Source organism: Triticum urartu, chromosome 4A, assembly GCF_056163025.1.
Source record: "Triticum urartu cultivar PI428250 chromosome 4A, HENAU_Tu73, whole genome shotgun sequence".
Lineage (NCBI taxonomy): Eukaryota > Viridiplantae > Streptophyta > Magnoliopsida > Poales > Poaceae > Triticum > Triticum urartu.
The window spans coordinates 210,935,178-210,960,946 of record NC_141876.1 but is presented as its reverse complement, the minus strand read 5'-3'; positions in this window follow the sequence as shown (position 1 = coordinate 210,960,946).

The window sequence follows — 25,769 nt, the reverse complement described above, 5'->3', positions numbered from 1 at the left end:
TGGGGCTATGATGCTTATGTGAAAAAGTTCCAACCTGATAAGCTCGAACCCAAATTGGGGAAATGCGTCTTCATAGGATACCCAATGTAAACTGTTGGGTACACCTTCTATCATCGATCCGAAGGCAAGATATTCGTTGCTAAGAATGGATCCTTTCCATAGAAGAAGTTTCTCTCGAAATAAGTGAGTGGGAGCAATGTAGAAGTTGATGAGGTAATTGTACCTTCTTCTGAATTGTAAAGTAGTTCATCACAGAAATTAGTTCTAGTGATTCCTACACCAATGAGTGAGGAAGTTAGTGATGATGATCATGAAACTTTAGATCAAGTTACTACCGAACCTTGTAGGTCAACCAGAATACGTTCCACACTAGAATGGTACGGTAATCCTGTTCTGGAGGTCATGTTACTTGACCCTGACGAACCTATAAACTATTAGGAAGCGATGATGAGCCTAGATTCCGTGAAATGGCTTGAAGCCATGAAATCTGAGATGGGATCCATGTATTGGAACAAAGTATGGACTTTGATTGACTTGCCTGATGATTGGAGAGCCATTAAGAAGAAATGGATTTTCAAGAGGAAGACAAACGCTGATAGTAGTGTTTGTATCTACAAACCTCGAATTGTCGCAAAAGGTTTTCGACAATTCCAAGATGTTGACCACGATGAGATTTTCTCACTCATAGCGATGCTTAAGTCTGTCCGAATCATGTTAGCAATTGCCACATTTTATGAAATCTGGCAAATGGATGTCAAAACTGCATTCCTTAATGGATTTCTTAAAGAAGAGTTGTATATAATGCAACACGAAGGTTTTGTCAATCCTAAATGTGCTAACAAAGTGTGCAAGCTCCAGCTCCATCTATGGACTGGTGCAAACATCTCGGAGTTGGAATATATTCTTTGATAAAGTGATCAAAACATATGGTTTTATACAAACTTACGGTGAAGCCTGTATTTACAAGAAAGTGAGTGGGAGCACTATAGCCTTTCTGATAAGTATATGTGAATGACATATTTTTGATCGGAAATGATGTAGAATTTTCTGGAAACCAGAAAGGACTGTTTGAAAGGAGTTTTTCAAACAAAGGCCTTGGTGAAGCTACTTACATATTGAGCATCAAGATCTATAGAGATAGATCAAGAAGCTTGATATATTTTTCAATGAGTACATACCTTGACAACATTCTGAAGTAGTTCAAAATGGAATAGTAAAAGAACGACTTCTTGCCTGTGTTGCAAGGTGTGAAGTCGAGTTAAGACTCAAAACCTGACCACGGCAGAAAATAGAAAGAGAATGAAAAGTCATTCCCTATGCCTCAACCATAGGTTCTATAAAGTATGTTATGCTGTGTACCAGAGCTATTGTGAACCTCACCAAGAGTTTGGCTAGAGGGTACAATAGTGATTTAGGAGTGGATCACTAGACATCGGTCAAAATTTTCCTTAGTGGAATAAGGATATGCTTCTTGGTTATGGAGGTGAAAAAAAGTTCATCGTAAAGAGTTACGTCGATGCAAGTTTTGACACTGATCTGGATGACTCTGGGTCTCAATCTGTAAACATATTGAAAGTGGGAGCTATTAGCAAGAGTAGCTCCGTGCAGAGCATCATAGACAAAGAAAAATTTGTAAAATACATACAGCTTTGAATGTGGAAAATTCGTTGACTAAATTTCTCTCACAAGAAAAACATGATCACTTTTTGGGTGTTAATTAAATAGCGATGTGAACTAGATTATTGACTCTGGTAAACCCTTTGGGTATTAGTCACATGGAGATGTGAAGTAATTACATAAAGATGTGAACTGTTGGTGTTAAATAACATGATGATGTGAACTAGATTATTGACTCTAGTGCAAGTGGGAGACTGAAGGAAATATGCCCTAGAGGCAATACTAAAGTTGTTATTTATATTTCCTTATGTCATGATAAATGTTTATTATTCTTGCTAGAATTGTATTACCCGGAAACTTGATACATGTGTGACTACTGTCACATCCCTAGTTCTGGTATGATCCTAGACTAGCTAGTCATTTGTGCATCATGTTTAAATTCCATTTAAATTTGAATTGGGGATTTGTCAAACCCTCAGAAATCATTTCTGGAAATGACCCAGATAAAAAGTGCTCCAAAAAAGGACTAAGAAAATGTTCATGTTGCTCTCTGACAATATTGGTCAGAGGTAAAATTCAAACCAATAATTTTGGGAGCCCATAAATATTTATTTTGGCCTTTTGGAATTAATACAATAATTATTTGCCTTGGATATATATATATATGTGATATATTTTATATATGTCCAAAAATTCTGGTTTTTGCTGAGGGGCTTTGGAATAATCCAACAAGTCCCTACAAGAATTATTAGAAGCAACAAAAATGATTTAGTGTCTAAAACTAAATCAAAACAAATTACAGAAAATGCAAAACAGCAAAAAAAGAGAGGGGAAAACACTTACCTGGCCTCCCTGTAGCCTGGCCCACCTTCTCTCGGCCCAGCCCACCAGCCCAACCGCCAGGAGCTTCTTCAAGCTCCTGCCAGTAGGAGCTGCTGCGTGCCCACCTCACAGCCGACCGTGGCCACGTCTCCCCGCCACCTCCTGCTTCCTTCCCCGTCCTTTGACCAGGCGCCTGGAGACGCCCGAGCCCTCATGGTCCTTCCCCTCTCTCGCAGCTCACTCTCCCTTCCCCTGCTCTCTCTCTGTAGCACGCCCGAACGGGTCCGTCGCCGCCGTTCGCTGCCACCGTGACGCACAGCTCCTCCACGCGGAAGATACCGAACCCAGGAGCACCGTGGTGACGCCTTCGAGCTCGTCTTCCACCTCGGGCGCCGCCGATCACCGCCGACGATTCGCGACGTCTGGCGCTCCCCCGAGCCCGCTGACCTTTTCTTCCGACCCCCAGTGAGCCCCGTCGTCTTTCCCCTCTCTTCTTGCTGCCGAACGCATCCCCTAACCATGCTCTTCACCGGAGCTGAAAGCTTCCGCCCGCTAGCCATGTCACCACCGTCGCCGCAGCCGCTCAGGCTCAAAACCGAGCGTGTCACCATGCTCAGCACAGCTCCACGGGCCCAGAGCAACCAACCATTGCTCCTGCCGTGCACCATAGCGACGTTTGCATCATCGCCCGAACTCCGGCCACCGCCGCGAGCTTGCCTCCGGCGAGCTCGGGCCACCTCAACCCCTGCCGTTTGCACAAATGGATGTGTGCGAGTCCTAGCTCCACGTAGATGCCCTCCGTCGGCCATTTGGTCGCCGGAGGAGGAATCTCGAGCCCCTCCGCCGTCTCTGGCCTTGCCGGCGACGAGCGCCGGGTCAACTTCGACGTGGGTTGACCCCCACAGCCTAGTTTGACCTCCCCCCCTCTCACACTGACTTGCAGGCCCCGCCCGACTAATTACCTTAGTTAGCACTAATTAACTATCTAGGTTAGCTGCTACGGTCACTGACTAGTGGGCCCTGCCCAGTTAGTTAGGACTAACTAACTTAGTTAGTTGAATGGGTCACTGACCAGTGGGACCCACTGGTCAGGTTTGACCTGGTCAGCCCTGTTGACTCGCTTACATCATGCTGACGTAGAGCTGATGCAATAATTGATTTCTGGAATTAATTTAACTCAGGAAATTCCAGAATATTTCCTAAACTTCAAAAAATCATAATAATTCAACCTAGCTCAGAATGAAATAAATTATATATGAAAAATTATCAGAAAAATGCAAGGAATCCATTTATGCTAGTTACATGCATGAAAAACCAAGTTATACATGCTGTATAAGTGAAAACATAATATGGGCATTTTCAATGCTTCATTTTGAATTGCATTTGAATCTTTGATTCAAATGAATTGCATTTGAATCATTTTGTTGCATTTGTTTGTGTGTTGATCGCCGGCACCGTTTCTTCTCGATAGGTTCCACTCCGGAAGGTGTTCCCGAGTACTTGTCAGAGGAGCCGTACCCCTTCGTCGTTCCATCAGGCAAGCAAACCCCCTTGAGCATCTCGATAAATCCCACTGTCTCTCTCTTGCTCCGTATACTACATTAGGACAACAACGATTCAACTGCTACTTCTCTGCTGCGGTAGTTGAACCCATTCATCTGCATGACCTGTCATTGCCAAAGTAAATAGTTGAAACTCACTAGCATGAGTAGGAGTTGCTTGAGCCTTGATGTGCCTACTCATCCATGCTTGTTTTCTTTATGCCAGCTATGCTTAGGGTTGTGTCAGGTCTGATTCATCGGGAATGAATCAGAGTGGTGTACATGTCCTACCGATAAAAGGCTAAGAGTGTGAACACGTTTTGGAAAAGGTAGCGATGAGAGGCCATGTAGGAGTACATGGTGGGTTGTCTCATTCGAACCGTCCCTAAGCACTGAGTTCTGTGTATGTTATCCAAGTCCAGTTACTACCACACATTGGGTTCCGGTTATCCGGCCCCTCACGGCTTATTAATCCACTTGATCTCTGTCCAGGAGTTGCAACTAGTTTCTGGCGTTTGTAGGTAGTGCTACTTGTCTACCAGGTGGTGTCCTACGGGACAGCCTTGGGACAGACTAGGCACTGTGGCACGGTGTACCAAGTGGCACCCGGATGGTGGGCTTGGGAACCCTGCACACATATTTTGGGGCCGTGAGCGACACCCCGGCCGGATCTCCTTGCGGATGGAACCCGAATAGGCGATAAACCTGGATGAGAGACTCGTGTGGTTAGTCAGGTCGTGGCCGACACCCTCGCCCGGCTTCCTCTTGAAGGTTGCCGAGGTACATGACGTGTACAGGGCTATAAGTAGCGTGAGGGTGTGTCAAGAAGTACACCCCTGCAGGGTTAACATTATCTATTCAAATAGCCGTTTTCCTCGGATATGGAAACTTGGAGGACTTATGTAGTACATAGACAACTTGAAGTGGATACTCTAAAATACGCAAGATAAGCGTGAGTGCTATGGATGGCCTTCTCGTAGGGAGACAGGAACGGATCCATAGTGGAGTATTGATATGGTGAATATGTGGACTCGTGTTCGTCTTCTCACCTCAAAGAAGTTTCTGATACTCGTAGTATAGGTTAGCCACTGAGTCAAAGCTAGCTTGCTGCTGCAAAAACTCAAACACACCCTTTGTTGATAATGTTGCATATGTAGATAGTTCTGATGTAAGACTTCCTGAGTACCTTTGTACTCACGTTTTCTTGTTTATGTTTTGCAGTTGGTTACACTAGTGACTTCGATGAGTAGCTTGTATCCCGGCTACGATCTTGTACCCTTGGGAGGGTCGTGTTTAGTTAGGCTTCTTGGTCTTTTCCTTTTGTAGTTGTCTGTACTCAGACATGTAATGCTTCTGTTGTTTGTATGCTCTGAATGATGGGTCATGAGACCCTTGTTTGTATTGAATGCTATGTGGCTCTTCTAGGCCTTTATCTATATGTGTTTGAGTTATGTTGTGATGCCATGTTGTACAGCACATACTTGCATGTTATGCGTACGTGTAACATCTATTGCTATGTGTGGGATCCGACAACCTACTTGTTTACCTCTGGTAGCCTCTCTTATGGGGAAATGTAGTCTTGTCCTTCCATGAGCCATAGTAGTCTGCTACAGACCGGTTCATCGGAGTCCTGCTAGCCCAGCACTACTGCTCCGGAACACTTGACTAGCCGGCATGTGATTCACTTCGTTCCTGTGTCTGTCCCTTCGGGGAATTGTCACGCGGTGACATCTGGAGTCCTGCCTAGCCTGCTATAGCACAGGTTCCCGGAGTCCTGTTAGTCCAGTGCTACAGCCCGGATTCATACGCTGTTGACCGACATGCTCGAGGTTGATTCATGTATGCCTGTCCCTGTAAGTTAGTGCTACTTTGGTTTCACGACTAGTCATGTCGGCCCGGGTTCTCTGTCATATGGATGCTAGCGACACTATCATATACGTGAGCCAAAAGGCGCAAACGGTCCCGGGCCAGGTAAGGTGGCACCCGTGGGAATACCGTGTCTGAGGCCGCAAAGTGATATGAGTGTTACATGCTAGATCGGTGTGTCTTAGGATCGGGGTCCCGACAGCTACATAGACAAATAGAGTATCCCTAGTATGCCTCTACTTGACTAGCTCGTTAATCAAAGATGGTTAAGTTTCCTACCCATAGACATGTGTTGTCATTTGATGAACAGGATCACATTATTAGAGAAAGATGTGATGGACAAGACCCATCCATTAGCTTAGCACTATGATCGTTTACTTTGTTGCTATTGCTTTCTTCATGACTTATACATGTTTCTATGACTATGAGATTATGCAACTCCCGAATACAGGAGGAACACTTATTGTGATATCAAACATCACTCCGATGGTGTTTGTTGAGTTGGCATAGATCGAGATTAGGATTTGTCACTCCGATTGTCAGAGAGGTATCTCTGGGCCCTCTCGGTGATGCTCATCACTATAATCCTTGTAAGCAATGTGACTAAAGAGTTAGTTACAGGATGATGCATTACAGAACGAGTAAAGAGACTTGCCGGTAATGAGATTGAACTAGGTACGAGGATACCGACAATCAATCTCGGGCAAGTAACATATTGATGACAAAGGGAACAACATATGTGATTATGTTGTTTGACCGATAAAGATCTTCGTAGAATATGTAGTAGCCAATATGAGCATCCAGGGTCATGTCTACACAGTTCTCGAACCCGTAGGGTCCACAGTTCTCGAACCCATGACGATTTTTATTATGAGTTATGTGATTTGATGTACCGAAGATTGTTCGAAGTCCCGGATGAGATCAGGTACATGACGAGGAGTCTCAAAATGGTCGAGACGTAAAGATCGATATATTGGAAGGCTATATTCGAACATCGGAAAGGTTGCGAGTGATTCGGGTATTTTTGGGACTACCAAAGAGTTACATGAATTAGCCGTGGGAAGTAGTGGGCCTTAATGGGCCATACGGGAAAGGAGAGAAGGGCCTCAAGGGGCGGCTGCGTGCCCCCCTTTGCAAATCTGAATTCGACTAGGGAGGGGGCGGCGCCCCCCTCTCTTTCCTTCTCCCTCTCCTACTCTTTCCCTCTCTCCCCTCTTGGAAAAGGAAGGGGACTCCAACTAGGATTGGGAATCCTAGTTGGACTCCCACTATAGGCACACCCCACCTAGGCCGGCCTCCTCTTCCCCCTCCTTTATATACGTGGGCAGGGGGGCACCCCAAAGGCACTCTAAGATTTGTCTTTGCCGTGTGCGGTGCCCCCCTTCACAGTTTTCCACCTCGGTCATATTGTCGAAGTGCTTAGGCGAAGCCCTGCATCAGTAACTTCATCATCACCGTCACCATGCCATCGTGCTGACAAAACTCTCCCTCGGCCTCAAGTGGATAAAGAGTTCGAGGAATGTCACTTAGGTGAACGTGTGCAGATCGCGGAGGTGCCGTGCGTTCAGTACTTGGATAGGTTGGATCGCGAAGACGTTCGACTACATCAACCACGTTACTAAACGCTTCCGCTTTCGGTCTATGAGGGTACATAGACAACTCTCTCTGGTCGTTGCTATGCTTCACCTAGATAGATCTTGCATGGTCATCGGTAATTTTTTTAAATACTACGTTCCCCAACAGCAGCCACGACGCCCGTTCCGCCGTGCTCGCTGCCATGACGATGGAGCAACTCACCACTCCTCATTGAGCTAAACTGGAGCAGCGAGTTGATGAACCACGCGCCGGCTTGGGACGGCAACTGGCTTCGTCGGGCCAAGCGAGGTGGGTGAAGCACTGAGGGAGTCCTGGATTATGGGGTCCTCGGTCGTCCGGGCTATGTGACGTGGATCGGACTGATGGGCCGTGAAGATACAAGACGGAAGACTTTCCCCCGTGTTCGGATGTGACTCTCCTTGGCGTAGGAGGCAAGCTTGGCGTGCGGATATGAAGATTCCTTTCTCTGTAAACTGACTTTGTACAACCCTAGCCCCTTCGGTGTCTATATAAACCGGAGGGTTTTGTCCGTAGAGGCAATCATAATTATACAGGATAGACATCTAGCATTTAGCCATTACGATCTCGTGGTAGATCAACTCTTGTAACCCCCATACTCGTCAAACTCAATCAAGTAGGATGTAGGGTATTACCTCCATCAAGAGGGCCCGAACCTGGGAAAACACCGTGTCCCTGTCTCATGTTACCTTCGATCCTTAGACGCACAGTTCGGGACCCCCTACGCGAGATCTGTCGGTTTTGACACCGACATTGGTGCTTTCATTGAGAGTTCCACTTTGCCTTCGTCGAAAGGCTCGATGGCTCGCCTTGTCATCAAGGACAGTATCACTTCCAGCGGAGCCCTAGTTTCAGGGCAAACCCTCCAGCTTGGCGGCTTCACCATGGGTGCCCATTCGGCCGTTAAGCCAAAAGCGACCCCAAGTCGCCTAAAATCCTCTTTGTATCAGCCCCGAATACATAGACAAGATGGATCCGACAGATCTATCATCTTTGAACAAGATGCTAGAGCGCATCGCTACCCTGGGGGTCTCAACTGACTATGATCGGATCAGGCTTAAACCCAACCAGAGAGAAACTAAGACTCCACCGATCATGCATGAGGTAGCTGTTGTGGAGGAACAAGCTGACAATAACTCTTCTCTTACGTTGAGAACAAACTACGTTCGGATTTTTGAACCCGGAAAACCAGATACCCGTCGTCGGGAGGACGCTCCCTGTCCTCCGAACACAAAATCGGACACTAAGCCTGAGAATTCACCAGACACTCCAGAACCTGGGATGGTAACCTCAGAAATTGTTCGAACTCCGGATTCCACAATGGGTCAGGGTGCGAATTTAAGCCCGCCGACCCACCACAAGCAATATTCTCCAAGCAATTCCAGCCTTCCGGACATATGCGACCTAACGTCTGTGCGGTAGTAGCCTCGGGAGACAGTCAATCACTTTTGGGTCAGATTCCTTCTTGTTAAAACAAGATAAAAGACTGCTGCAACAACGACGCAATTTCAGTATTTCGCAACAAATGAACGGACGAGGGAATCCTTAATGCCCTCAGCCGTCACGTACTGCACTTTGCATATTTGGGACACATACTGCAGAAGTACAACGCATTGGAAAGCACTTGGAAAAATCAGACAACCCGTTGGGAACCGCAGGCCTTTAAGCCATCTCCCGGGCCGCCAAAAAGGATGCACCCTCGCAGAGCACCTGATCATCAACCCGTGGACAAGAAACCCATACCCGTTACGGGATAAAGAACTGTCTTCGAGGAATGGCCCGATAGGCCCTGTCAAATACACATGACGTCGAGTACCAAACCAACACACAGCCTACGGGCATGTTGGTTACTCCGGCAGGTGGCCAATGATGTCTACTACACAACCATCTTCTTGTAGACATTGTTGGGCCTCCAAGTGCAGAGTTTTGTAGGAAAGTAGCTAATTTCCCTCAAGTGGATGACCTAAGGTTTATCAATCCATAGGAGGCGTAGGATGAAGATGGTCTCTCTCAAGCAACCCTGCAACCAAATAACAAAGAGTCTCTTGTGTCCCCAACACACCCAATACAATGGTAAATTGTATAGATGCACTAGTTTGGCGAAGAGATGGTGATACAAGTGGTATATGGATAGTAGATATGGGTATTTGTAATCTGAAAATATAAAAACAGAAAGGTAGCAAGTGATAAAAGTGAGCATAAACGGTATTGCAATGATAGGAAATAAGGCCAAGGATTGATACTTTTGCTAGTGCAAGTTCCCTCAACAATAATAGAATAATTGGATCACATAACTATCCCTCAACATGCAACAAAGAGTCAGTCCAAAGTCACTAATAGCGGAGAACGAACGAAGAGATTATGGTAGGGTACGAAACCACCTCAAAGTTATTCTTTCCAATCAGTCCATTGGGTTATTCCTATAAGTGTCACAAGCAAAACTAGAGTTCGTACTAGAATAACACCTTAAGACACAAATCAATCAAAACCCTAATGTCACCTAGATACTCCAATTTCACCTCAAGTATCCGTGGGCATGACTATACGATATACATCACACAATCTCAGATTCATCTATGAAAACCAACACATAGAACCTCAAAGAGTTCCCCAAAGTTTCTTCCGGAGATTCACGATGAAAACGTGTGCCAACCCCTATGCATAGGTTCATGGGCGGAACCTGCAAGTTGATCACCAAAACATACATCAAGTGAATCACGTGATATCCCATTGTCAGCACAGATATCCACGGGAAGACATAGATCAAGTGTTCTCAAATCTTTAAAGACTCAATCAAATAAGATATCTTCAAATGGGAAACTCAATTCATTACAAGAGAGTATAGGGGGGGGGGAAGAAACATCATAGGATCCAAATATAGTAGCAAAGCTCACGATACATCAAGATCGTATCATCACAAGAACACGAGAGAGAGAGAGAGATCAAACACAGCGCTACTGGTACATACCCTCAGCCCTGAGGGAGAACTACTCCCTCCTCGTCATGGAGAGCACCGGGATGATGAAGATGTCCATCGGAGAGGGATTGCCCCCTCCGGCAGGGTGCTGGAACGGGTCTAGATTGGCTTTCGGTGGCTACGGAGGCTTCTGGCGGCGGAACTCCCTATCTATTCTGCTCTCGGATGTTTTTAGGGTATATGGAGATATATAGGCGGAAGAAGTACGTCAGGGGGGCCACGAGGGGCCCACGAGGGTGGAGGGCGCGCCCCCTACCTCGTGGCCTCCTCGAAGCTTCCCTTATGTGCACTTCAAGTCTTCTGGGCTTCTTTCCTTCCAAAAATGGGTTCCTTGAAGTTTCAGTTCAATTGGACTCCGTTTGGTTTTCCTTTTCTTCAAAACCCTAAAACTAGGTAAAAATAGAAACTGACACCGGGCTCTGGGTTAATAGGTTAGTCCCAAAAAATGATATAAACGTGTATAAGAAAGCCCATGAACATACAAAACAGTATATAATATATCATGGAGCAATCAAAAATTATAGATACGTTGGAGACGTATCAGCATCCCCAAGCTTAATTCCTTCTCATCCTCGAGTAGGTAAATGATAAAAACAGACTTTTTGATGCGGAGTGCTACTTGGCATAATTTCAATGTAATTCTTCTTAATTTTGGCATGAATATTCAGATCCGAAAGATTCAAGACAAAAGTTCATATTGCCATAGAAATAATAATACTTCAAGCATACTTAACTAAGCAATTATGTCTCTTCAAAATAACATGGCCAAAGAAAGTTATCCCTACAAAATCATATAGTCTGGCTATGCTCCATCTTCACCACACAACATATTTAAATCATGCACAACCCCGATGACAAGCCAAGCAATTGTTTCATACTTTTGATGTTCTCAAACTTTTTCAATCTTCACGCAATACATGAGCGTGAGCCATGGACATAGCACTATAGGTGGAATAGAATGGTGGTTGTCGACAAGACAAAAAGGAGAAGATAGTCTCATATCAACTAGGCGTATAAAAGGGCTATGGAGATGCCCATCAATAGATATCAATGTGAGTGAGTAGGGATTGCCATGCAACAGATGCACTAGAGCTATAAATGTATGAAAGCTCAACAAAAGAAACTAGTGGGTGTGCATCCAACTTGCTAGCTCATGAAGACCTAGGGCATTTTGAGGAATCCCATCATTGGAATATATAAGCTAAGTTCTATAATGAAAGATTCCCACTAGTATATTAAAGTGAAAACATAGGAGACTCTATCATGAAGATCATGGTGCTACTTTGAAGCACAAGTGTGGTAAAAGGATAGTAGCATTGCCCCTTCTCTCTTTTTCTCTCTTTTTTTATTTTTTTATTTTTTTTATTTGGACCTTTCTCCTTTTTATGTCCTCTTTTTTTCTCTTTTTTTATTTGGGCTTCTTTGGCCTCTTTTATTTATTTATTTTCATCCGGAGTCTCATCCCGACATGTGGGGGAATCATAGTCTCCATCATCCTTTCCTCACTGGGACAATGCTCTAGTAATGATGATCACACTTTTATTTTTCTTACAACTCAAGAATTACAAATCGATACTAAGAGAAAAATATGACTCTATATGAATGCCTCCGGCAGTGTACCAGGATGTGCAATGATGCGTGAGTGACATGTATGAAAGAATTATGAATGGTGGCCTTGCCACAGATACGATGTCAACTACATGATCATGCAAAGCAATATGACAATGATGAAGCGTGTCATAATAACGGAACGGTGGAAAGTTTCATGGCAATATATCTCGGAATGGCTATGGAAATGCCATAATAGGTAGGTATGGTGGCTGTTTTGAGGAAGGTATATATGGTGGGTTTATGGTACCGGCGAAAGTTGCGCGGTACTAGAGAGGCTAGCAATGGTGGAAGGGTGAGAGTGCGTATAATCCATGGACTCAACATTAATCATAAAGAACTCACATACTTATTGCAAAAATCTATTAGTTATCAAAACAAAGTTCTACACGCATGCTCCTAGGGGGATAGATTGGTAGGAAAAGACCATCGCTCGTCCCCGACCACCACTCATAAGGAAGACAATCAATAAATAAATCATGCTCCGACTTCATCACATAACGGTTTACCATACGTGCATGCTACGGGAATCACAAACTTCAACACAAGTATTTCTCAAATTCACAACTACTCAACTAGGATGACTCTAATATCACCATCTTCATATCTCAAAACAATTATCAAGTATCAAACTTCTATTAGTATTCAATGCACTCCATTTCAAAGTTTTTATTATATCCGTCTTGGATGCCCATCATAATAGGACTAAATTCATAACCAAAGCAAATTACCATGCTGTTTAGAGACTCTCAAAATAATATAAGTGAAGCATGAGAGTTCATCTATTTCTATAAAATAAAACCACCACCGTGCTCTAACAAGATATAAGTGAAGCACTAGAGCAAATGACAAACTACTCCAAATGATATAAGTGAAGATCAATGAGTAGTTGAATAATTATGCAACTATGTGAAGACTCTCTAACATTTAATAATTTCAGATCTTGGCATTTTATTCAAAAAGCAAGCAAAACTTAAATAAAATATAATGACGCTCCAAGCAAAACACGTATCATGTGGTAAATAAAAATATAGCTCCATGTAAAGTTACCGATGAACGAAGACGAAAGAGAGGATGCCTTCCGGGGCATCCCCAAGATTAGGCTCTTGGCTATCCTTGAATATTACCTTGGGTTGCCTTGGGCATCCCCAAGATTAGGCTCTTGCCACTCCTTATTCTGTAGTCCATCGTATCCTTACCCAAAAATTGAAAACATCACAGCACAAAACTTAACAGAAAACTCGTAAGCTCCGTTAGTATAAGAAAATAAATCACCACTTCAAGGTACTGTGATGAACTAATTCTTTATTTATATTGGTGTTAAACCTACTGTATTCCAACTTCTCTATGGTTTATAAACTATTTTACTAGCCATAGATTCATCAAAATAAGCAAACAACACATAGAAAACAGAATCTGTCAAAAACAGAACAGTCTGTAGTAATCTGGATGAAACATATACTTCTGGAACTCATAACATTCTAAAATAAATTGCTGGACCTGAGGAATTTATCTATTAATTATCTGCAAAAGGAATTAACTAAATAGCACTCTCCAAATAAAAAATGGCAGCAATTCTCGTGAGCGCTAAAGTTTCTGTTTTTTTACAGCATGATCAACAAGACTTCTCCCAAGTCTTGCCAAAGGTTCTACTTGGAACAACCACTAATTAAAAGCATAAAACCACATCTAAACACAGGCTAGATAAATTATTTATTACTAAACAGGAACAAGAATAAAATTTGGTTGCCTCCCAACAAGCGCTATCGTTTAACGCCCCTAGCTAGGTATGATGATTTCAATGATGCTCACATAAAAGATAAGAATTGAAACATATAGAGAGCATCATGAAGAATATGACTAGCACATTTAAGTCTAACCCACTTCCTATGCATAGGTATTTTGTGAGCAAACAACTTATGAGAACAATAATCAACTAGCATATGAAGGCAAAACAAGCATAACTTCAAAACTTTAAGCACATAACGAGGAAACTTGATATTATTGCAATTCCTACAAGCATATATTCCTCCCTCATAATAATTTTCAGTAGCATCATGAATGAATTAAACAATATAACCAGCACATTAAGCATTATTTTCATGATCTACAAGCATAGAAATTTTATTACTCTCCACATAAGCAAAATTCTTCCCATTCGGGATAGTGGTAGTATCATAAGAGACTTGAATACTATAAATTGTTTCCACATTAAAAGAGTAATGTTCAGAAAAGGGGTAACCATAATCATGAAAAGTTTTATAAATATAATCACTACTTTTTATCGCATAAGTATCATCACAATAATCATCATAAGTAGGAGGCATGCTATCATCATTATAAATTTGCATATCAAAACTTGGGAGACTAAAAATATCATCTTCATTAATCATAGCTTCCCCAAGCATGGGACTAACATTAATTGCAGAAAATATATTCTCAAAAACATCATCTTCATCAAACATAGCATCCCCAAGCTTGGGCCTTTTTATATCATAAGCATAAGCACTCTCATCATTAATAGTATGGATAGCACCAATAGTATAGCAATTATAATATTCTTCCAAGAAAGTGCCAAAAAGATTTTCAAGATCATAAGAATTAGTATCATTATCTTCCACAATTATATTTTCATGAGGCACAATAGTAATAGGAGCAGCATTACTTGGGAGAGATATCTTTTTACCCTCTTCCTTTTTCTTTTATTCTTCTTCACCACATCATGTGTGGGTTCAATCCTCTTTTTGGAGCTCCTTATTAATGAGATTGGTTGAATAGGAGTCTCCTCCTCGTTACCTGATTCATCATAAGAAATAATAGGAGGATATTGGGAAGTCTCTTCCCTTTCATTAGTATTCTCTTCATCTTCTATTTGTTTTATTTTCTTTATGTAATTCGCAATATAAGGATTTTCAATGCAATTTACCGCACAATACATATAAATTTCCTCTAGATCAAAGACAAGAAGTTTGTAACGGGCAAATTCTAGAAGCTGATTAGTTAAACATTTCATTTCTTCATAACCCATAAGCAAACTAAGTTCATTATAATGTGCAAGGGAAATCAAGTCATCACAATTTTTGGACACGATTAGATCATGAAACAACTTGCACCGGATAGCTAAATGACCCTGTTCATTGCAAAGTCCACATGTACGGCCAAGAAAATTTAAATTTTGAGCACAATCATCTAGTATTTCTTGCAACAATTTATTTTCTAAGTACTTATGCTTCTTGCAATATCTATCTTCCCTTTTTGGTGTGTACTTACAAACCCAATGCACTCCACAAAAATTGACATGTTTATAGGAGACATTTTCATCGTAACTAGTGCAATCATCATTAGTATCATGGATATTCACAGATTTTGTACTAACAACATTGCAATCATGCTCATCATTCACATATTTTATGCCAAGCATTCTAGTATTTGAGCACAATTTTCCTTTCCATCATACTCACAAAAGATATTAAAAAGATGAAGCGTATGAGGTAAACTAAATTCCATTTTTTATAGTTTTCTTTTATAAACTAAACTAGTGCTAAAACAAGAAACTAAAAGACTCGATTGCAAGATCTAAAGATATACCTTCAAGCACTCACCTCCCCGGAAACGGCGCCAAAAAAGAGCTTGATGTCTACTACACAACCTTCTTCTTGTTGACGTTGTTGCGCCTCCAAGTGCAGAGGTTTGTAGGACAGTAGCAAATTTCCCTCAAGTGGATGACCTAAGGTTTATCAATCCGTATGAGGCGTAGGATTAAGATGGTCTCTCTCAAGAAACCCTGCAACCAAATAACAAAGAGTCTCTTGTGTCCCCAACACACCCAATACAATGGTAAATTGTATAGGTGCACTAGTTCGGCGAAGAGATGGTGATACAAGTGGTATAAGGATAGTAGATATGGGTATTTGTAATCTGAAAATATAAAAACAGCAAGGTAGCAAGTGATAAAAGTGAACATAAACAGTATTGCAATGATAGGAAATAAGGCCTAGGGTTCATACTTTCGCTAGTGCAAGTTCCCTCAACAATAATAGCATAATTGGATCACATAACTATCCCTCAACATGCAACAAAGAGCCACTCCAAAGTCACTAATAGCGAAGAACGAACGAATAGATTATGGTAGGGTATGAAACCACCTCAAAGTTATTCTTTCCAATCAGTCTGTTGGGCAATTCCTATAAGTGTCACAAACAGCCCTAGAGTTCGTACTAGAAAAACACCTTAAGACACAAATCAATCAAAACCCTAATGTCACCTAGATACTCCAATGTCACCTCAAGTATCCGTGGGCATGATTATACGATATGCATCACACAATCTCAGATTCATCTATTCAACCAACACATAGAACCTCAAAGAGTGCCCCAAAGTTTCTACCGGAGAATCATGACGAAAACATGTGCCAACCCCTATGCATAGGTTCATGGGAGGAACCTGCAAGTTGATCACCAAAACATACATCAAGTGAATCACATGATATCCCATTGTCACCACAGATATCCACGGCAAGACATACATCAAGTGTTCTCAAATCTTTAAAGACTCAATCAAATAAGATATCTTCAAATGGGAAAATCAATTAATTACAAGAGAGTATAGGGGGGGGGAAGAAACATCATAGGATCCAAATATAATAGCAAAGCTCGCGATACATCAAGATCGTATCATCTCAGGAACACGAGATAGACAGAGATCAAACATATAGCTACTGGTACATACCCTCAGCCCCGAGGGAGAACTACTCCCTCCTCGTCATGGAGAGCAACGGGATGATGAAGATGGCCACCGGAGAGGGATTGCCCCTTCTGGCAGGGTGCCAGAACGGGTCTATATTGTCTTTCAGTGGCTACAGAGGCTTCTGGCGGCAGAACTCCCGATCTATTGTGCTCTCAGATGTTTTTAGGTTATATGGAGATATATAGGCGGAAGAAGTACGTCAAGGGGGCCACGAGGGGCCCATGAGGGTGGAGAGCGCGCCCAGGGGGTGGGCGCGGCCCCCTAGCTTGTGGCCTCCTCGAAGCTTCCCTTACGTGCTCTTCAAGTCTTCTGGGCTTCTTTCCTTCCAAAAATGGGTTCCGTGAAGTTTCAGGTCAATTGGACTCCGTTTGGTTTTCCTTTTCTTTGAAACCCTAAAACAAGGTAAAAACAGAAACTAGCACTGGGCTCTAGGTTAATAGGTTAGTCCCATAAAATGATATAAAAGTGTACAATAAAGCCCATAAACATCCAAAACAGTAGATAATATAGCATGGATCAATCAAAAATTATAGATACGTTGGAGACATATCAGCCAAGAGCGGCGAGGGTATCCTCACCAACAATACCCCAGAGAAGTACTCTTCAGATGACACCGATTTCAAGGTATTCACGGTCTTCGAGACCTTCTCATCAAATAATCGGCGCAAAAGGGCGCTCCGCGACCTCGCCGAAGTCTGCCAAATAGCAGCAATAAACCCTTGGAACGATATGGTGATCACTTTCAATGACGAGGACGAACCAAGGTCCCGCTCAGTCTGGGCACCAACCGCTTTGGTCCTAAACCCAATCGTGGATGGCTTTCGGCTCCCTAAAGTGCTAATGGACGGTGGTAGCAGGCTGAACCACATCTATGAGGACACACTCAAAAAAATGCAAATGGACTGGAGTCGCATTGAGAAGAGCAATACATCCTTTAGGGGAATCATCCCCTACAGGGAAGCAAGATGCTCAGGGAAAATTAAACTAGATGTGGTATTCGGCACAGCAAAAAACTATAGGTCCGATGGATATCATGCCCTGTTAGGACGAGATGCATTCACAGGCTTTTGATTTATACCTCATTACTGGTGTATGAAGCTCAAAATGACCGGGCCCAATGGTGTTATCACTATTTCTAGTGATCCGGACATAGCACTCCATGTTGAATATAAAACCGCGTCCCTGGCACTTGAGGCACTGTCCGAAGCCCTAGTGGCCGGGGAACTCACCGCTCTATGTTCCACAGTGGATAGGGACGACGTAATTCTTGATAAAAGGCCTAAATCTACCTCTTTCAAGCTAGCTGATGAAATAGTCAAATTTCAAGTCCACTCGACGGATCCCAAGAAAACAACTTCTATTGGGGCACAGTTGGATCCGACGGTCGATGCTGCATTGCGTGCGTTCTTGCGTGAAAACTGGAAAATCTTTGCCGGGCACCCCTCAGATATGCCAGGAATCCCACACGCGCTGGCTGAACATAGACTCAACATACTGAAGGGAAACAAGCTGGTCAAGCAAATGCTCCGGCGATTTTCCGAACCCAAGCGATAGGCTATGGGGGAGGAGCTAGCGAAGCTACTCGAAGCCGGGTTTATCAGAGAGATCAAACATCCGCACTATCTAGCAAACCTGGTCATGGCACCAAAGAAGGACAAATCCTGGTGTCTGTGTGTCGATTTCAAAGACCTTAACAAGGCCTGCCCTAAGGACCCCTTTCCACTACCTCACATCGACCAGATTATTGATGCAACCGCGGGACACGATTCACTGCGTTTCCACGATGCATACTCCGGATACCATCAAATTAAGATGAAGGAATCCGACCAAGCGGCAACGACATTCATCACCCCGTATGGGCCTTTCTGCTTCAACACTATGCCTTTTGGGCTCAAGAACGCCGACGCCACTTACCAACGCATGATTCAAGCATGCCTGAAAAGCAAATCGGCAAGACTGTGGAGGCATATGTAGATGACGTAGACATCAAAACAAAGCATGTTGAATCATTGGTGGATAACTTATGCCTCACATTCGACAACCTCCGAATATATGACATAAGGCTCAATTAGGAAAAGTGTGTTTTCGGCATTTCCACCGGCATACTTCTCGGGTTTATTGTCTCCAATAGAGGAATTGAAGTAAACCCAGCCAAAATCCGGGCCCTGTCAAAATTGGCAACACCAACTGACCTCAAGCAGGTCCAAATACTAGCCGGGTGCGTGGCTACCTTGAGCCGTTTTATCTCCAAACTAGGAGAAAAGGTATTGCCATTGTATCGCCTGCTCCGACGCACCGACCACTTTGTGTGGACAGACGCTGGAACAGCCGGAATGGAGGAAATAAAAACTTTGCTAGCAAGCAAACCCACACTAGCAGAAAATTGAGCTTTATTACCGGTTCGTAAGGGCCTTTAGTGCCGGTTCTGCAACCGGCACAAAAGGGTGGAGACTAAAGGCCCCCCCTTTAGTACTGGTTCAGCACGAACCGCCACTAAATGACCACCATGTAGCATGAGCTAGCACCTGGTATGGGGGACCTTTAGTACCAACCGGTACTAAATGTTTTTTTTTGAAAATTTTAGAATTTTTTTTGATATTTTACGATTTTCTGAATTATTTGATGATTTAGTCTCTAATCACCCCTCTTAAGTGCTCAAGTGTGGATCACTAATTCCAAATCGTCTAACTTCCCGGCCGATCACCCATCCTCTCACTATCCCAGCCTGAGCACACTTAACTTCAGAGTTCTATTCCCCCTACTTTCCAAGTCTGCACTTGTTGTTTTCCTAACAAATGTAAGCTGTCAACCCTATTAACCCTCCGGAGTTTAGCTTGAGCATTAGCTCACACGTTTCACTGTCTGAGTTTGAAACTATTATTCTAAAAATAGTAATTATTTACTAACACTAATATTTCTTGAATAAGTAGTTTGACCATAGTTTGACCACAATTTGACCACAGTTTGACCAAAATTCAAAAAAACTGAAATAATTATTTAATAACACTTATATTCTTGAATAATTATTTAGTAACACTAATATTTCTTGAATAAGTAGTTTGACCAGAGATTGTCCAAAATTCAAAAAAAACTAAAATTTGATAATATCATTTTTTTCCTTTTGGAATTTGAGGATTCTAAAAATTTGCAAACAGGCCGTAGTGGGGTAGAGTTTGACCAAATTGGTGGATTTTCGTGCTGAACATTTTGATATATTATACGTTTTTTCTGACATCATATGCAAAAGTTGTAGCTATCTTACTTTTTTGTAACACTTTTTTCCAAAGCATGTCCAAATTTAAGTTTTTTAATTTTCCTAACTAGTAGATGTAGTAATATAACTACATCTCGAAGAATTTTATTTTTTAAATTTTTTATCATTTTCTTTTGTTTTTTTCAAAACTGAAATGGCGGTACACTCTTTTTTTTGACAAAAACAGTGGGGAAGACCCCCACTGTGATTCTCATTTTCATTTATAAGAGGGAAACATATACATATGGATTTACATGATGGTTGTAGTTCAAGATAATAAAATGTCTACAAATGATCTAGCCAGCTTTGCATGCCCTGCTTCAATCTAGGTTTTGCCTTCTTTATAATCATGTTGAAGTGCTCCTTCGAAGTGGCAATGCAATATGTCATATTCTTGACCTTGTGATAAAAAATAATGCTATTTTTGTGTTTCCAGAGACTCCAGCATCGGGCAATCAAGCATTCTTTAAAGCAGCCATGGGTATCTTGCTTCCTTCCCTCCAAGAGCATTTCTATAAGGTTATGATCAGTGTTCCATTGGTAACCCATGTTCATCCAGAAGGTTTGGCTGAAATCACAGCTAAAAAAGAGATGCATTAGGTGTTCATTAGGTTCATCATCACATAATTCACACTTACTAGTCTCAATGTAGAAATTCTTCCTGTTGAGTAGGTCTCTAGTGTTTAATCTGTCTTGTAACAGTAGCCAGGAGAAGAATTTATGCTTGGGAAGTGAGCATGATTTCCATATCCATTGATAGGGATTAGGAGCATTAACAGGATTTCCCATTAGTTCAAGGTATATTCTCTTATTAGAGTACTTTGTGTCACCCCAATAGAATTTCCAAGAATCTGATAGGTTCTCTCTGTTGTGGATCAACTCTCTAAGATTGATACTCTGTTGTACTGCAATAGAAGACATAGGCAAGTGGAATAATTCATAAAATTCACTATCCTCCATGTTGTTGACAGATGCAAGAGTTGTGTCAGCTTTCTTTGCATAAGAAAATAGTTGAGGCATTGACTGTAAAAATGGCGATACACTCGGGTGGGGGGGGGGTAGAGTTTGTAAATTGACCTGTAGTCCCGGTTTGTGTCTCCAACCGGAACTATTGATCAGACCCCTTTAGTCCCAGTTCGTGGCATAAACCGGTACTAAAGGGATAACCTTTTGTACCATTGTGTGCCACGAACCGGGACTAAAGGGGATTGTGGGGCCCCGGCCTGACGCCAGCCTGCCACCACCCCTTTAGTACCGGTTCATGGCACAAACCGGTACTAAAGGTTCAACACGAACTGGCATTAATGCATAGTCGTTCGAACCAGGACTAATGGTACCATTAGTATCGTGCCAAAATCAAACCGGAACTAATGTGTCTCACATTAGGTCCTTTTTCTACTAGTGCCATCCTGGCCGCACCAAACGTCAACGAACCAATGTTGCTCTACATATCGGCAACTCACCAGGTGGTGAGTGCGGTGCTCGTCGTCGAACAAAAAGAGGAGGGGCATAAATTCCCAACCCGAAAACCAGTATACTACGTATCCACGGTCCTTACACCATGCAAATCAAGATACCCGCATTATCAGGAGATAGCATATGTGGTCTTTATGGCATCTCGCAAGCTGCGACACTACTTTCAAGAGTCCTCGATCATGGTAGCTTCAGAAGTACCACTCAATGATAATATAAACAACCGGGACGCCACCGGCCGGATTGCCAAATGGGCTATTGAGCTCTTACCATTTGAAATAATGTACAAACCACGCCGAGCAATTAAATCTCAGGTATTGGCTGACTTCGTCGCCTAATGGACAGAGGCCGGACTCCCTAAAGAGTAATGCACGTATTCCAACTAGGTGATGCACTTCGATGGCTCTAAAATTCTAGCCGGACTTGGGGCTGGTATTGTCCTGACATACCCCATAGGATATACAATCCATTATGTGCTCCAAATAATGTATACGGACTCTAATAACGCAGCCGAATACGAGGCCTTATTGCATGGTCGTCGGATGGCTGTCTCTATGGGCATACAACGCCTTGAGGTGCGCGGGGATTAAAACCTCACAATATCCCAAATAAATAGAGATTTTGATGCCAAAGATCCTAAGATGGCGGCTACCGCAACGCTATACTCAAAATATCAGCTCAGTTTGAGGGGCTTGAGTTTCATCACGTGGCCCGAGAGAGCAAACAGGCAGCAGACATCCTTGCTCGCATGGGGGCTAAGAGTGACCCCGGCCCACCGAACACATTCGTGGAAAGGCTCTTGAAGCCATCCATAGTATGGCAGGACGAGAGCAGCAACGCCAGTCCGGATCCGATCATACCTCCAAATGCCGAACATAATCCTGATATCATTAGGGACTCGGTCACCGAACCAACACCATCGGCCCATGCAATAATGGCAATAACCGCTCCATGGACTCAATCCTTCCTGGCCTACCTCAATAGGCGAGAGCTCCTCGAGGACCAGAATGAGGCTCGATCCATCGTCCGACGCTCGAAAGCCTACAAGGTTCATGAAGGAGACCTCTACAAGAAAAGTACTAGCGGAACATGGCATAAGCAGCATCGGGTAGCAATGTTTAGAGCTATCAAACAACATGCTACAGGAACATATCATAACACACAAAGGCATAGCATGCTTATACTAAAAGCATAGAACAAAACACCCTTACTGAATATGAGCGAAAAAGGCATAGAAGATATGATGGCACCCATGTAAACATAGCAAGTTTTATAAACAGATTCAGACTTAGTGGAATTTCAGGACATGGCAGGAACAGATTTATGATAGCAACTTTGCAAGCTCATTCCACTCACCACAAAGCATTACATGACAAAACAAGCATACCAACAGTAATAAGACATGTTCATGAAGCTAAAAAGGGCAAAAGCAAGTTCATAGGGTGCAAGGATCACTAGCAAAACACATGGCAATATTGATTAATATGTTCACAATTTGCCAGAAACAATATTTAGCAAAAGTAGAGCATGGTAATGACATGATACACTACTCCATAATTGCAACCAGAGGCATGAATGGATAGAACATAACCATATATTGAAAACATTCTTATTGAAGTATCTCAAAATAAGCATGGATCTCATGGTAGCAACAAGTTTACATGGCATCAAAATAACATCAGGAAAAGGACAACAAAATCCTATCTACCTGAAAACAACAACATCATGGAGCCTACTTTGCATGCTTGTGCTAGTCACCACAGAGATCACAAAAATACAAGGCTTTCAACCATGTAAAGACGACATGATGGAGATCATAAAACATGTAGACATCATGCTCATAGGATGCACACACAAAATGTAGCAAAAATGACAAATCATCAAGTTCTGCTAGGAACCAGCAGTTAACATTTCATAGCACTCTTGCAATGAGGATAATGTTAGCAATATGGACAATAATTTGCATGGAAATGCAAGTAACATGAAGAGTATCACGAGACGAACATTTTGATATATCATATGCATGAATCAGAGCCATGGTCATGGAGATATAGCATGATGAAGGAAGGCATATGATGTTACAGATTCGGGACTTAGCCGTAAACTGAGATGAGCGCAAGACAGATAGAGGGTGCATAGGGCGGAGGAAAGGTGGGCTCAGTGATCACCAAAGTGAGTCGAGGCCCAGGTTGCTGAGGACGCCTGGCGGGTCGGAGGGAGGCCGTAGCAGATGGGTCGGCGCTAGGGATGGAGCTGGGCCGGCCCCTCGCGGTGGCCCACGCGCATGCCACGCGGGGTCAATGCAGCGACGGGATCGGGGCTCCTCCCGATCACCCTGGCAGGCGGCGGCAGCATGAGGGAGCTCGGCTCCGGCGGCTGGTGGCGGTGACGACGCCAAAGCACGGCGAGGAGGGCAGATCCGAGGCGGCGGTAGCTGGATCTGGTGCTGGAACGGCGGGAAGGGAGCACCAGCGACAGTGTGTGCGAGGTGCGGCACTGGAACGACGATGTGGAGGCGCGGCAAGGTGCGCCGGCAAAGGGCGATGAGCTCCGGTGACAGCGGCCAGTGCAGGCTTCAGCGCCGGCGGGATTCGGATCGGGCGGTGGGGACTCGGGCCCAGGCGGGCCCCGGATGGGCTCCGCTGGCCGGCGGCGCGGTGATGGCGGCGAATGATAGGTGGCGCGCTGTGGTTGGTTGTGGGTGGCGGCTAAATGACGTGGCGCAACGCGATTTGCCGGAGCGACGTGGCTGGGCAGCGGTGGACGCGTCCGACGGCGGACGGACATGTGCGGTGGCGCGTAGGAGGTGGGATCTAGGGTTTGGACCCGAAATTTGGAAGGGGATCACATATTTATAGGTAGAGGGAGCTAGGAGAGTCCAAATGAGGTGCGTTTTTCGCCTACACGATCGTGATCCAACGACGGAGAACATGGAGGTGGTTTAGATGGGTTATTGGACTGTTTTGCAGGGATGTTGGGCTACAACAAAAGAGGGGCCTCTTCGGTTACCCGGTTAACTGTTGGGGCATCGAACGACCTCGAAATGGAACAAAATTTGACAGGCGGTCAACCAGTGATTTACCGAGGCCACTTGACAAAAGCCCAACCACAAAGAGAATATCATATCACATAGACGAAAATGGCAAGAGTCAGAGTTACAAATATGGAAAGTTACATCCGGGGGGTTACAACACTCCACCACTACAAGAGGATCTCGTCCCGAGATCCAGGATGGCACCGGGGAGAAACGGAAGAGGACAAGGTAAAAAAACGTTGCTTCTTTGAGAAACGAGTGAAACCAATGAACCTTCAGAGGTTAAACAATTGAAAGAAAGAATACAACAAAGATGCACAAATTTGAAAACACTCTGTTAGGGAAGAGGAACAAGGAACATTGGGAAAACCTTGGGGTTGCCAAGACATGAATGAAGAGCTCCAGTCACATGGAAGGACAAGTAACCACTCCGGTTGAAACAAGATAGGGAAGGAATAAGAATGATATAATTTGGACAACACTCCGGTAGAAAGAAAAGGAAAACTTGATAAGTTGAAAAGAACTTGAAAAGAGGACCCACCACTCAAGTTAAAAGGATAAGCACGAAAAGAACACGATCCTCACAATTCGAGATGATGAGTGAAAAGAGCAACATCACAATGCCTCCAAGAGAAAGAATAGAAGACATATCATTGTAATAAAAGAATGGAGAAGAAAATGCCAACTTCTGCCACAAAGGAGCTTGGAAAGCACCCTACCGAGAAGTTTATAACGGAGTTGTTGGAAAACCAACAACGAAACAAATAAGATTGTAGTGGGCTTATGGAGAACTTCTCAAAATTATGAGGTAACAACCTACCACCAATGTTTTAAATAGCGGGCTATGAAATTTAGCGGTGACCCTTAAAAACAGCTATAGCTGGGCTATAGCGGGCTATAGCTGGGCTATAGCGGTAAATTGTACATGAAATCATTTAGCGGCAATACCCTCAAATAGCTATAGCGGGGCTATATCCGGCTATTTATAAATATGTCTGCCACTCATGGGAAAAATATTTGATGGAGAGCTAGAAAAGTTAGAAAACTTCTTCCACCAAGATGATGAGAGATAACTTGGATCATTGATAAGCACCACAATAGCAACATTCCTTAGGGAAGTCTTTAGGTGAAATCTATACCAAGATAACCTCCAACGTAGAAATTACTCTGTTGAAACGATCTCATGGCGGAAGAGAAAATGATGGATTTCAATATCTC